Source organism: Pleurodeles waltl, chromosome 7 (genome assembly GCF_031143425.1).
Source record: "Pleurodeles waltl isolate 20211129_DDA chromosome 7, aPleWal1.hap1.20221129, whole genome shotgun sequence".
Taxonomy (NCBI): domain Eukaryota; kingdom Metazoa; phylum Chordata; class Amphibia; order Caudata; family Salamandridae; genus Pleurodeles; species Pleurodeles waltl.
This window is the reverse complement of record NC_090446.1, coordinates 1128335410-1128348287: the sequence shown is the minus strand read 5'-3', so window position 1 is coordinate 1128348287 and position 12878 is coordinate 1128335410. Positions and strand designations below refer to the sequence as shown.

The following is a 12878-nucleotide window of genomic DNA, read 5'->3' as shown; positions in this document are numbered from 1 at the left end:
TGAAGACATGCTTGGTGTCACCTATAACCAAACAGCACTTGAGATCCACTTGCATTAGTTCCTGTCCCTTTATACTTACTAGTGATAGCGTGGAATAAAGCTGGAGGTTAGTGGTTTGTATAACTGATCAGCTGAAAAGATTGCAGTAATTACCTTGGCTTCACCACCTTGCTTTTCTCTCTTACGCAATCTCTTTCAACGCAGAAGGGAAGGTTTCTGAAAATGAATACTCTGAATAGAGCATTTGTGAAGCCCTTATGGTCTATCCAAACAAAGAATGTGTTCTGAACTGAACTAATACTTTCATAAGAAGGAGGGTGTGCAGCCAGATACCTCTCCTATCTCTCGTTAATGTATCCTTGCCCTTCAACCCTCTAGTGCACTATGCTTGGTTTGAACAATAATAATACCATATAAATGCATACATACAAACATCTGGAATGTTACTAAAGCTCAATTATCGTTCATCGCTTGCACATGCCTGTGGGTGGTTAAAATGCACACGTTCAGGTAAAGATGCCTCAGAGGTGCCCTTTCAGGCACACGGCCACCAAATGCAAACATAAAAGCTATTTGAGGACTGTCTTCTCCTAACACACCTTGGTGGAGAAGGTAGTAAGCACTACACACAGAATTCTACATAGAGGATTATTCAGGGCTACAGAATCTGAAAGACAATGAAGCTAAAGTGAAAAGATTTCACTAGAAAGTCCAAATCCCTCAAGATGGTACAATACATGGAAGAGGCCCAAAGCAATAGTAAAACCACGTGCCTTGACTAAAAGCGCGAGCAAGACACCAGATTGTCTGTCCACAGTGGTGTCATGAAACCTCCCCATCCTCCACTTCCCCTGCTATTTTGGCAAGGTTCTGAGTAACATCAAGCATTTATGCTGTCAATAAAGCTCCCTTTAGTTTAGCTGAAGACAGGTATGCAAACAGAAGAACATAAATGCCGCTGCAAGAGGATAGTATGATGAAGCTATGAGGTAAGCGGAAGGGAGCAAACTTAATAAGAGAGCACAAAAGTGTGGGAGGGTGCAGGAGTGGGTGGTGAAAAGGATGAGATGGGTGAGAAGGATGAGATAGGTGGATGGAGAGACGGACAGATGGATAGAGAGACAGGTGGGTGGATAGAGAGAAGATGAATGGATGATGGAGATTAGATTGGGGGATAGCTGAATGGAGAAAAGGATGGCACACATAATGGATGGACGGTTTAACAGAAAAGGTGATGTGCAGAAAGTGGTTTACTGTAAGGTGTGGTTGTGAGACCTAACTGTGTAATAAAAGAAAAACTCTGTATTAGTTTGTCAGGTTCATTTGTAAAACCGTAGCTCAGGCCTGGGAAGCGGTGGCTCAGCACAGTCAGGCTTTATCAAAGGAACAAGTTTGAAGCTTTAAGAAATACCAAAACAGTTGGGTAAGAAGAAAACGCAACACAATAAAAAATCAACACCTATTTAGATAAATTGGTTGAATTTTTATCTTTAGACACTTCAAAGACAAAAGTCCACCAGAGGATTCCTTAGAAATAAATAAGTCGCAGCTTGTTACGCAATCCAATGAATCATTGAAATCTACTCAGACTCCTGGTTTAGGGTTAACCACATCGATTAACTTGAAAGAGGCTATAAGCAGTGACACTGGAATTATGTGATTCCGTGGCCTCTGTTTTTTTCGCATAATTATAGATGTGCCCCATTTTCCACATAAAGCATTGCCTGCAGCATAATCTGCAGATTTTAACAAAAAAAATGTTTTTTTTAGGATTGGGGCGTGGCCTATGGAGCATGGGGGCAGCAACAGAGCTGTAGAGCTCCGACACAAGTCGCGGCCGTGATGACATTTATCCTGCAGATGATGCACCCACAACTGACCGCGGACCCCTCCGGTAGGGAGAGGGATTCCCCGACAGACACGGAGATGAGCGAGACCTCCGGAGCGGAATGTAACGCAGTTCCCGGTAACTGACTGCACAAAATGGTGCCACAAGGCCGAACATAATGGAAATCAAGTGTCTGAACAGCGACCCAGCATGGAGCGAGTAGAGTGCCTGGTCGTGACGGCCCTTTAAAGCAGGGACAGCTCCAACTCGTGATGGGAGCCCCCCCCGCTTGAACGCCGCTGAGATCCCGTGGCTGCGGCGGTTAAGGAAGGCGGCAGGGGGTGTGCCGGCCTCGTTCCCACCCGCAAGCGCTACAGGACTGATTAGGCTGAATATGGGGTGTCCCCTAGGCAGAAGCGCCCAGAGTTGAGTGTACTCGGATCTCTGTAAAGCGACACAAGAAACAAGCCCTAACACAGAGCCGCTCCTGGAATAAACAGAACGTAGCTGAGAGGCTACCAACAGGCCTAAACCCGATGTGAGACATCAGACATTTCAGGCATTATGACTGAAAAAGTCTGAGATGAAGGTAATCGTGCTAATTTCTCTAAAATGCCTGAGGTATTGAGACGCCTTTAATGACGAGAGAAAGTGTGGAATCATAGTAAAGGGGTGTATGTGTTCAGAGATTGGTGGGGCCGATTATTTATAGATAAGGGGTGATTTATTTCTTTTCGCAACTGAGCTGTTCCTTGGGCCTCTTGGATAGGATGATATTAAGGAGATATGTACTGCCACTACCTAGTGGACTTTAGGTGACACCTGGAAGTGGGCAAGGGACACTGTGATGCTGGGGCAGACTGGTTAAGTCTACTTTCTCATGACTTAACAATGACATGGACTTGTCTAATGAAAGTGATAGTGCACACCCCATGGCTATTTGTTAGATACAACATATTCAATGCTCTTGCTGGGATACAGCTGCTGGTTCTGTGTGTTGACTGCTGCTTTGTGATGGATGGTGGCAGTGCATGTCGCTGCTGGTGACACAGAGCTGCAGCCAGTGCGGAGGTGATTGTTGGGGTGCTCGTGCCCGGGGGCAAAAGTCTGAGCAACCTACTCTGGCTAGAGAAGTAGCACACCCAATGGTGGCGGCCCTGAAACTGACTCAGTATTCGAGTGAGATGAGAAGTGGTGAGCTTGAGACGGCTGACACAGAGGCGCTATCTCTGAACCTCTGGACTGGCAAGGAACAAATACCAGAGATGGTACATGCTAAATCCTTGCAACAAACCGTGGAGGGAGCCGGCTAAAGGAGACTGGGACTTACCTGCAACTCCACAACAAATTGACGATAAAGGACTAAAATTGCACACAGCAATAATATTAGCGGCTATCAAAGAAACTTTAGAGAGGAAAATTTTAAACCGTGGCAATAGATATTAATCTTCTATGGAAAAAACTACAGGAAGTTGGTAGATAGGGTGGCTGATGCTGAATCGCCTATAGCACAAAAAAGACCCACAATCATAACTTACGATAAGAGAATGACCCACCTGGAAAAAGAAGTAAAGGTACTCCGCAAAAGGATGGAAAATATGAAGGGCCGATCAGGCACAAATAATATGAGAGTGGTGGGTCTTCCTGATAAGGTGGAAGGATCATTCATACAGTTGTACATGGAAGACTGGCTGGCACAAACAGTGTTGGAAAGGAAGACCTCCAAATGGTTCACAGTGGAAAAAGTGCATATTGGGCCTCATTATGAGTTTGGCGTCCTGAACCCCACTGGCCCTATTAGGAGTTCACCGCAGGGCCTTAACATTGCAGCCGGCTCCTAGTGGAGCCGGCTGCAATGTGGCGGTGCGGCGGGTGCAGCCGCATCTGTTGCACATTCCACTGCACTAATTCGGGCAGTGGAATGTGCAACAGGGCTGTGCATGTCCCCCCCCCCCAAGAATCCCCCATTCCGCCAGCCTTTCCATGGTGGTGTAAACCACCATGGACAGATGAAAAGGCTGGCGGATGGGGACTCGTAATCCCCACGGCGCTGCCCTGGCGGATTACAACCGCTGGGACCGTCAGGCTGCAGGCTGGCGGCAGCCTGGTGGTGTCGGCGGTTGGACTGTGGTGGCTCCACCGCAGTCATAATGTTGTGGTCGGACTGCCACTTTTGTGGCGGTCAAACCGCAACCATGATCTTGGGGGGTCTGGTGGCCGCCAGGGTCATAATGAGGCCCATAGTGTCTGTTAGAGCCCCGACACCGGAAGCACCCCCTCCCCCAAGAGTTACAATAGCGAGACTCTTCCACTACAGAGACAAAGACGCATTGCTACAGGAAGCTAGAAAATACGGCCCTTGTCAGGTACAGGGGGCTAATGTGTTGTTATAGCCAGACTTCACGATGGCTGCGCAGAGCCAAGAGCTACTTACCTAGTAGTCAAGCTCCATCTCTGGTTGCTGGAAATCCACTATAAACTGTTTTTCTTGGCGAGGCTCCGCGTTATGGGAAATACGGCACACTTAGTTTTGAGACCGATGGAGGTATGGGAGTGGCTGGAGCAGAGGTAGGGGTATCGACTTTCACGAAATGCACGTGAGGGTGCAGAAGATGGCTGGCTGGTGGCTAAGTGAAGACACAAGCAATGTAAGCCGCACCAGTGTCCAATACAGAAACCTACTGGTGATCAGACAGAAACTGAACAAGCAGAGGTTGTGAAAGAATTGGAGCGCCAGAGGGAAGTATCAAGTGGTATCCGATGCACTATTTTAATGAGAACGAGGGGGTAGATGTGGATGAGATAGTCTTATGGGAAGCATACAAAGTGATGCTTCGGAGAGCGATTACAGCTGGAGAACTAGAAAATGTCAGAGCAGAATATAAGGCAGTGGCCACTAATGAAGTTCAATTTATATACCAGACCCAGCAGCGCTGAATATATGAAGGCAGAGATAACGCAGGGAAATTGCTAGCGTGGTTAGTGACCAGGAAAATAGCGAGATCTCATAGAACAGAAATTACCAAACCTTGAGGAGATAAAATAAATACTAGTGTGGATGTAGCAGAGACTGTGGCGGGTTATCTGCAGGAGTTCTATAGGGGGATGCATGGGTATACTGCTGAGAAGCTCCAGGCCTTTGTGAAACACTGCCCTTGCAGAATATTGAATAAGACAACAGCTGTGGGACTATAGGCGGAGGTAAGGGTGTGGGAGATAGGAACTGCACTCACAAAATTACAGTCTGGAGAGATGCCAGGACCTAATGGACTTCCGGTGGAAGTCTTTCGTCATACCACTGGGATAATAGTGCCTCACCTGCATACGATGTTTGCTAAGGCCTATGAACAAAGGGTATTACTTGAGAACGTTAGGACAGCAACAGTAATTTCTATTCTGAAGCCCAGAAAACTGGCTGATAAGTGAGACTCATATAGACTTTTATTGATGCTGAATGTAGACGGCAAGATATTGGCAAAAGTTCTCACTAATCAACTAGAGGGAGCGATATTAGATCTGATATATCCAGATCAAAACGGCTTCATGGTTCTACCCACTTTAATCTTGTGGCCTCCCCTGGATGCTCATAAAGAATTTGCCTTGGTGGAATATCCTTACATGTTTGCAGTTTGAGAGAGAATGGGATTTGGTTCAAAAATCCTAAAATGGATCAAATTACTATACACCATGCTGCAGGTGAAAGTGAATAGAGTGCTGTCCCAGGTTTTTCTGATAGAGAGGGGAATATGCCAAGGCTGCCCTCTGTCTCTTCTACTGTTCCCACTGGTAGTGCCACTGGCAAAAAGGGTGCAACAGGATGCACTAAAAGACCTCTCCTTTACCTTCAGGACAGGTATAGTGCTTGTGATACACTCCCCGGACTAGATTGGCTAATTAGGGCCATCACAGCTACTTGCTCTCATGTAGGAATCTTAGTGGTGTGTAGGAATATTGGTAATACTATTGTGACAAATATGGCGGGACTGTTTCTATGTTTCACTTTCTTGGTCAACGTTGTGCTAGTGTCTGGTTTCATCATTTTTATAATTGCACTTCATGCCTTTTTGCATAGAATGCTTTTGCTTCAACAAATCCTATTGAACCAAGATATGCTTCCGCTTTGTGTAACTGAGAGGACGGGGCACGATCTGTTTTCACCACGACTTCCCTGAGGAGTCTAAGAGTGTCATGCAATGGGCTGCCACAAATCATTTTTACCTACGGTATCTGTGACGTGCTTCTAGCTTGCCGAAAGGGTTAGGCTGACAGCTGCCACACGATTAGGGATCGGACTTAGTCCCCCATACCTGGTGGTGCTTCCACCCATAACTCAGCAGTCTCGTCATTTTGGCGAGAGTCTCACAATACTCCTTTGGCAGGGTGGAGCCCTGAGAACAGCGCATACTCACCTCCAGCGAACTGTGTATGAAGGAGGGATAGCCCTCCCTTGTCTGCGGAGATATGAGGCAGTATACACATACTGACGACACCCAGCTGATCCTCTCCCTCACCAAGGACCCTGCCACAGCCAAAATCAACCTCCATGAGGACATGAAAGCCGTCGCCCCAGCCCCTCCGCTTGGGACGCCTCCTGGTGGCCGCCCATGCTGGGAGCCGCACCAACGCCCAACAACCACGCCCGCAACCTTGGTTTCATCCTTGACTCATCGCTCTTCATGACCCAACAAGTCAATGGCGTCTCATCTTCCTACTTCAACACCCTCCGCATGCTCTGCAAGATCCCCACTGAAACCAGAAGGACGGTTACCCAGGCCCTCGTCAGCAGCAGACTGGACTACGCAACGCTCTCTACGCGGGAACCACGGCAGCTCTCCAGAAAAGACTGCAACAGATACAGAATGCCTCCGCACACATCATCTTCAACATCCCCCGCCACAGCCACATCACAGCCCACCTGAGAGACCTACACTGGCTTCCCGTCAACAAAAGGATCACTTTCAAACTCCTACCCCACGCCCAACAAAGCACTCCACAACGCCGGTCCAGCATACCTTAACGATCGTCTCACCTTCTACTCCCCGAACCGGCAGCTCCGCCGACCTCGCCACCATCCCACGCATCCACAGGACAACAACCGGCGGCAGATCCTTCTCCTACCTCGCGGCCAAGACCTGGAACACCCTCCTCATCCACCTACGGCGGACCAAGGACTTACTGACCTTCAGGAGACTCCTCAAGACATGGCTGTTCGAGCAGTAGCAGCTCCCCCCCCCCCCACCACTCTAGCCCTCAAGCGCCTTGAGACCCTCCATGGGTGAGTAGCGCGCTCTACAAATGCATTGATTGATTGATTGATACTTGTCTATAATTAATGATTAGACATTCACACGACAATTACACCAGGCGGTTCGGCTAGATAGCGAGACGATGGGAAGTAGGGGCTACCTGCATGGCCCATATGGAAGGAAATTGAGGAAGGATGCTCCCCCATCTACAAGACTGACAGTGGAATTATGGCATCAGTTACACAGGGTAATGGTTTGGAAGGGTAGACTGACCCCAGGGACCCCACTGTGGTTGGGCACTAGGCTGCCAGGTGTTGCGGCGCTGGAGAGTTTTAGACAATGGGATCTAATAGGAATTAGCACATTAGCAGATGTGTGGGATGCCAATGTAATGGTATCCTTCTCACACTTTCAAACACAGTATTCCATGCACCTTTCACACATATTTAGATACCTCCAATTGAGACATGCTTTGAAAGTGCAAATAAGAGCAGGGGAGGAAACTATGGAGCCCCCTCCTTTGGAGTGAAGCCTATTGGGTACCACCCATAAAAAATGATATTGCATACATATCAGACCCTCATGAGAAATACCCAGAAAGATTTAGATACATTAAGACATACATGGCAGATGGATGTCGGAGATCTGGTGAAAGATTATTAGGCACTACAAATTGCTAAACAAGTAGCGATTAAAGTTTGATGCAAACTAATACAGTTAATATTGAACCAGAACACATTTACATACTATTGGGAGCACTTCTGATCCTTCCTGCTTACGTCCGTGTGGGCAACTGGAGACCTTAAACCATACTCTCTGGGAATGCCCAACATTGACAGCAGTCTGAGAGAAGGTACACCAGCGGCTGGAAGAGACTGCTGGAGTAAAGACAGAGAGATTGGTTCCACGGGCTATATTGGGAATATGGACAGCTTTGAATGCCACCTCATATCAATAAACGTTTATAAATCTGGGGTTCCTCTTGGCTAAGAGAGAGATATCACGTAGATGGAGCATAGCTGGGGCACCTGAGATATCAGACTAGGAACGGGGAATGGATGTGTGCTCTATACAGGAAAAAGAAATATACAAAGGCAGAGGATGTCCCAAAAAGTTTGATAAAGTACAGAAACGCTAGACATGCAACGTATGATCTATGAAGCACTGGCAAATTGGCAGAAGGGGAGAGAAGGGAGGAGGGAGAGGGAAGATAGGTTCTGCATTGTGTCTTGTATACTTGAGTTGAAAATCAATAAAGTAATATACCAAAAAATGTGTTTGTAGATCAAACTGATCACGTTAATAAAAACATGGCAATGTGGGTTCGTGCAGAGTGGAAGGCCCTTTGCAAAGGTTGACTGTCCAACTTTTGGTTGTTTTGTCTGTATTTGGTTGTTAAATTGGTACTAATGAGGTGAGTTCTTTGCCCAGACGGTATTACCATGTGTAAAAATTACAAAGTAATGAAGCAATATTATCAAAAATGTGCTGCATTATGCTGCATAATATGGCTTTCCTTGTCACACAATTTAGTCAATACTGCTGCATAGTTTAGTGCCCATTGCCACATAATTCCAGTGGCCCTGGCTACAAGTGCTCTCTTGTTAGTACTAACTCCAACAATGGGCGAGTGACAGGGACCACTAAGGTCAAGGTGGACAGTTAGTTTGCAGCTAAAGCAGTCTCCAGTCCAATTCCAGGGTCTATGCGAACTGCCATTGGAATGATCCTGATGCAAGGGAGGCAGGATACTGAAGGTGTTCAAGGGTGCCGAGTCGGTGTTGACGTTGATGTCCCACAAAGTCCAGCACAAAAACAGTTGCCACTGGGCTACTGGTCTCTGGTTACAGCAAAACCACTGATTCCCTTTAACTGGCTATGTCCATACTGGGTGACCAAACTGCACTCTGATGACTCTCCTGGGTCCAGCACACTTGGGTACAATTTGAGAGACTCAGGACTCGGTCTCCCAGGCTACACCTGAGTGTCCAGTAGCAATGATGCTTCTAGGCGCTGGGCTCCCAAGGAGCAGGCTTCTCAACTTTTTATGGCCCTGTGGTTGTAACACGTAGTCAGCAAATTGACTCTTGGAAGTCACCTTCCCTGACTGGGGCTCGTAGACACAGTTTCCTTGAGCAAGACAACAAAGGCACAATCCTTTCTTTGCTAGCCCATAGTGCAGCAGGTGCAGTCCAGTTTTTGATGCAGCCTCACTTTGCTGGATCCAGGGAACTGCAGGGCAGCCTTCCTTTGGTCCTTTCTGCAGTCCAAACAAGATCTGAGTGCCACATTTATGGATGTCTCTTGCCCTCAAAGGATTTGTGTTCCTTACTGAGAGTCGCTTACACCTCTCTCCAGAAGGGCAGAATGCTGTCTTGAGGGCAACAGCCTGTGGTTCCTGGAATTTTGGGCAAGAAATTGGCAACTTTCTAATGTTGCCATTTGTGCAAAGTTTATGTTAAATTTGACTTGAGCAACAAGCCGGTTTCTGCAATGATTCTTTTGATAGCTTGAAGTACCATATTTAGTAATCGTATTCAGAAGTAGGCACTGCTGAGTTGTCGTTGTGGAACTCCATATTCACCATGGGGCTACTAGATTTAACACAGGAAAAAACACTATGCAGGTTTTTTTACTGCCAGTACATGTAACATTAATAAAACACAAGTCCATTTGTTTCGTATCATACACCCTGCTTTAGGGCTCAGAAGGCCTGCCTTCTGGGTGTCTTATAAATATTAAAAAGAAAGGTCTTGATTTGGCAATGTACAATGCTCTGCCAGCCAGCAATGGCAGGCTTGGAGTCATTCTTTGCTTTGCCACACCTGTGGTTGCACAAAAATTGCTCTAGTCAAGGGACACTTTAAAATGACAAGCCCTGGTTACCTCTAGTACCATAATCCAGGGACTTATTAAAAAAAGTTACCTTATGCCAATTGGGGGTGAGCTAATTAGACATATACCTTTTTTACAGTCAGAGCACTTCCACTGAGGCCTTGCTGGCAGGACGCCATGCACTTTCAGAATCGAAAACCCAGCAGCATCATTACAAAATGCAGAGGTGGTCATGCAAAAAGAGACAATAGGCATTTCTTTACACATGGACATGGAGAAGGATGAATAAATGGATGAACCAAAATAGAAAAGAAAGGAAGAATGGATGATAGTTGACTGGATGGAGAGATTGAAGAAAGGAAGGAAAGCAAAAAGGATGGACTCAGAGAAGAATGGTTGGAAAAGGACTAAGAAAGATGAGGAAAAGAAAGTATGGATGGAAGTAAGGCTAAATGGAGAAAACAACTTGAGAGGTGGGCTAGCTCATGATTTAAGCATTGATGTCAAGCTATGCTACTACTCTGTGGGGTTGTTGCATGATGTAACATGCTTGACTACTGTTAGTTGTGATTCTCTTCTTTATGTCAATTAAATTAATAAAAAATAAAAAAAAACACAAAACAAATAGGTGGAAAGAAGAGGAAAAAAGGTGGCCAAGCCTCTCTCCCCTCCACCAACAAAAGAGTACCAGGGTCTCTTGCTTGCACAGGACTATTTTATATATAATGCAAAGTGGGAGTATTTTATTTTTCTAATTAGTGGAACGATGCAGGCAAAGGGTTGAGTCACAGGTGTGCAATGGTGTATACAACACAGTTTGTCTAGAAATACAATAAGCTCTGGGAGATGTGTTTATTAGGCACTTTACAGACACACCAAATGCATATTTAACACCAACAAAAGTCTACTTTGCAGTTACATAATCAGGTTTTGACTTGCAGGTGGAATGATACTACATGCTTTCCTATTTTGAGCACAGGTTGTGACCATGTTATCAAAGATCCTACAGAATGTAATTGAGTCTGGACTGTTGGGCTTATCCTTTGATGGATTTTTGTACGATACACCATATGTAACACTATGTTAGTCAGGGTGGTCACCTTTATGACCCATAGAAGGTTTGTCCTGCAGTGGATAATCAATGGTGTACAAGGATAAAGATTGGTTTAGAGATGTGTTTTATGTTAACTACAGCAAGTATTTTTTTTATAAACTCTCCAATGAGGGTGTAAACCAAAAGACATTCACTGAGAGATAAATTCAAAATTAAGAAGAGATCTGAAAAGTGCAGACAATGGTGGTGAGAGGTTGGGCAGGAAATAAGTAATGGGAAAGGGTATTGTTTGAATACAGAGAGTCATATGGAGTACACTGAATGGTATGAACTACAATGTTTAATATGAACACAAGGAATGACTATAGAATAAATAGGCGACTATTCCTTCTGTACAAAGGCTCTTGACATACACAGCAAGAAGCAACCAGTTCTCGTCATGCAGGCTGCACACAATCATAAACAGTTAAAGGTGTCCTATATCAAAAGTATTCATGGTAGAAGACAGGCAACACATAATATCTATTAACAATAAAATACAAAAATAATGACTAAATTACGCCCCCTTTCACATGCTGCTGGTTGAGCCAGCAGCCGTAAGGTAAAACAATAAAGAAATACTGTTTTATTTTTCAGCTCCTGGCTTAGCCAGGGGTCGACGCTCCTTCGCCAGTGCAAAGGAGCCACCCCTGCTGAGTCTGCAGTCTCACACCTTAACCATAGCATACACCAAATTGCAGTGATCATGAAGACTAATCAGCAGCTACTTGTCAGCAAAAGGCCTAATCGAATTTCCAAAGGACACATTTTTCTACTTGCCTCTTTTCAGTGTCTAGGCCTCATCCCTGCAGCTTCAGGTATGTCAGTAGTGCACTTCCACTCTCTGGTAAAACACTCTCACCTCCATTATGTACAATTGAGAGGCCTGGATATCCAAACTTTGGCCTCTAATACTCTGACCCACTCATACACTCCATGCAAGTATCAAGCAGGCTATACATACAGACAGGCACAACATGCACTTGGGAGTTATCACTAGGAGTAAGGTAAATGCACAGAAGAGGAATTTTACATGATCTGGCAAGCAGACCTCCACTCCAGTGACTGAGATGATAAGGCCTGGTTACAATTATGCATTCACAAAAGATGGTACTCTGCTATTACCACTCTATGTACTAAACCCATGATGAGGAGAATAGTTCTACCAGGTCACAGGACACGTTTATGACCTTAAGCGTGTCAAAGTACAAGTCTAAGCCTCTACACACATGCTAGATTAGCTTAACGCTGGGGACAAATTCAGCATACTGGATATATAGAGTCAAGCATTCAGGGCAAGAAAAAATTAATGTACACCACGTGGGAGACATTACGGTCCCAACAAAGTCTCTAGTATTTATTTGACTTCAGACACCATAATGGAAAGCAAGGAACATTTCAACTGCCCTCTTTTCTAAAAGTGCAAACATTCCTCCAAAAGACAACAGCACCTTCCCTTTTTTGCCCTACATTCCTAAGTTCTGGATCAAAGAGTCACAGTGTTCTGGGGTTACTTGCTTTGCACCAGTGGCCTGTGCCCTTTTGTCTAGTTCATTTTATTTATTCCTTTTTATTATTTTAGCAAGGCTTCATTTTAGCAGAGATGTTCATTATGTTTATCAGTTGTCCTTCCATGCAGAATTTCTTATTAGTTCTTTTGCACAATTTGTCATCTTGTGCCCAGCCCAAGGATACACATGACAATTTACAGAATATTGCCTGTCCAAGAGTATGATGTCTACCTTATACAGGAAAGACGCATTATCATGTCAGGTTAGATCTCAGAACAACAACATGTTTTCTTATAAAACAACATGTTGCCACAAACTAAGTTGGAGGGGACATTCCAGCCAGCCATCTCACGATGTACCATGCC

The 12878-nt window shown here is 45.4% G+C and overlaps 1 protein-coding gene across 9 annotated transcripts in view; it reads right to left on the bottom strand.

Moving 5' to 3' along the window:
- Positions 1-12878, bottom strand: part of TMEM94 (transmembrane protein 94) — a 543968-nt gene that overhangs the window by 81655 nt on the left and 449435 nt on the right. The gene's annotated exons all lie outside the window — the stretch shown is intronic.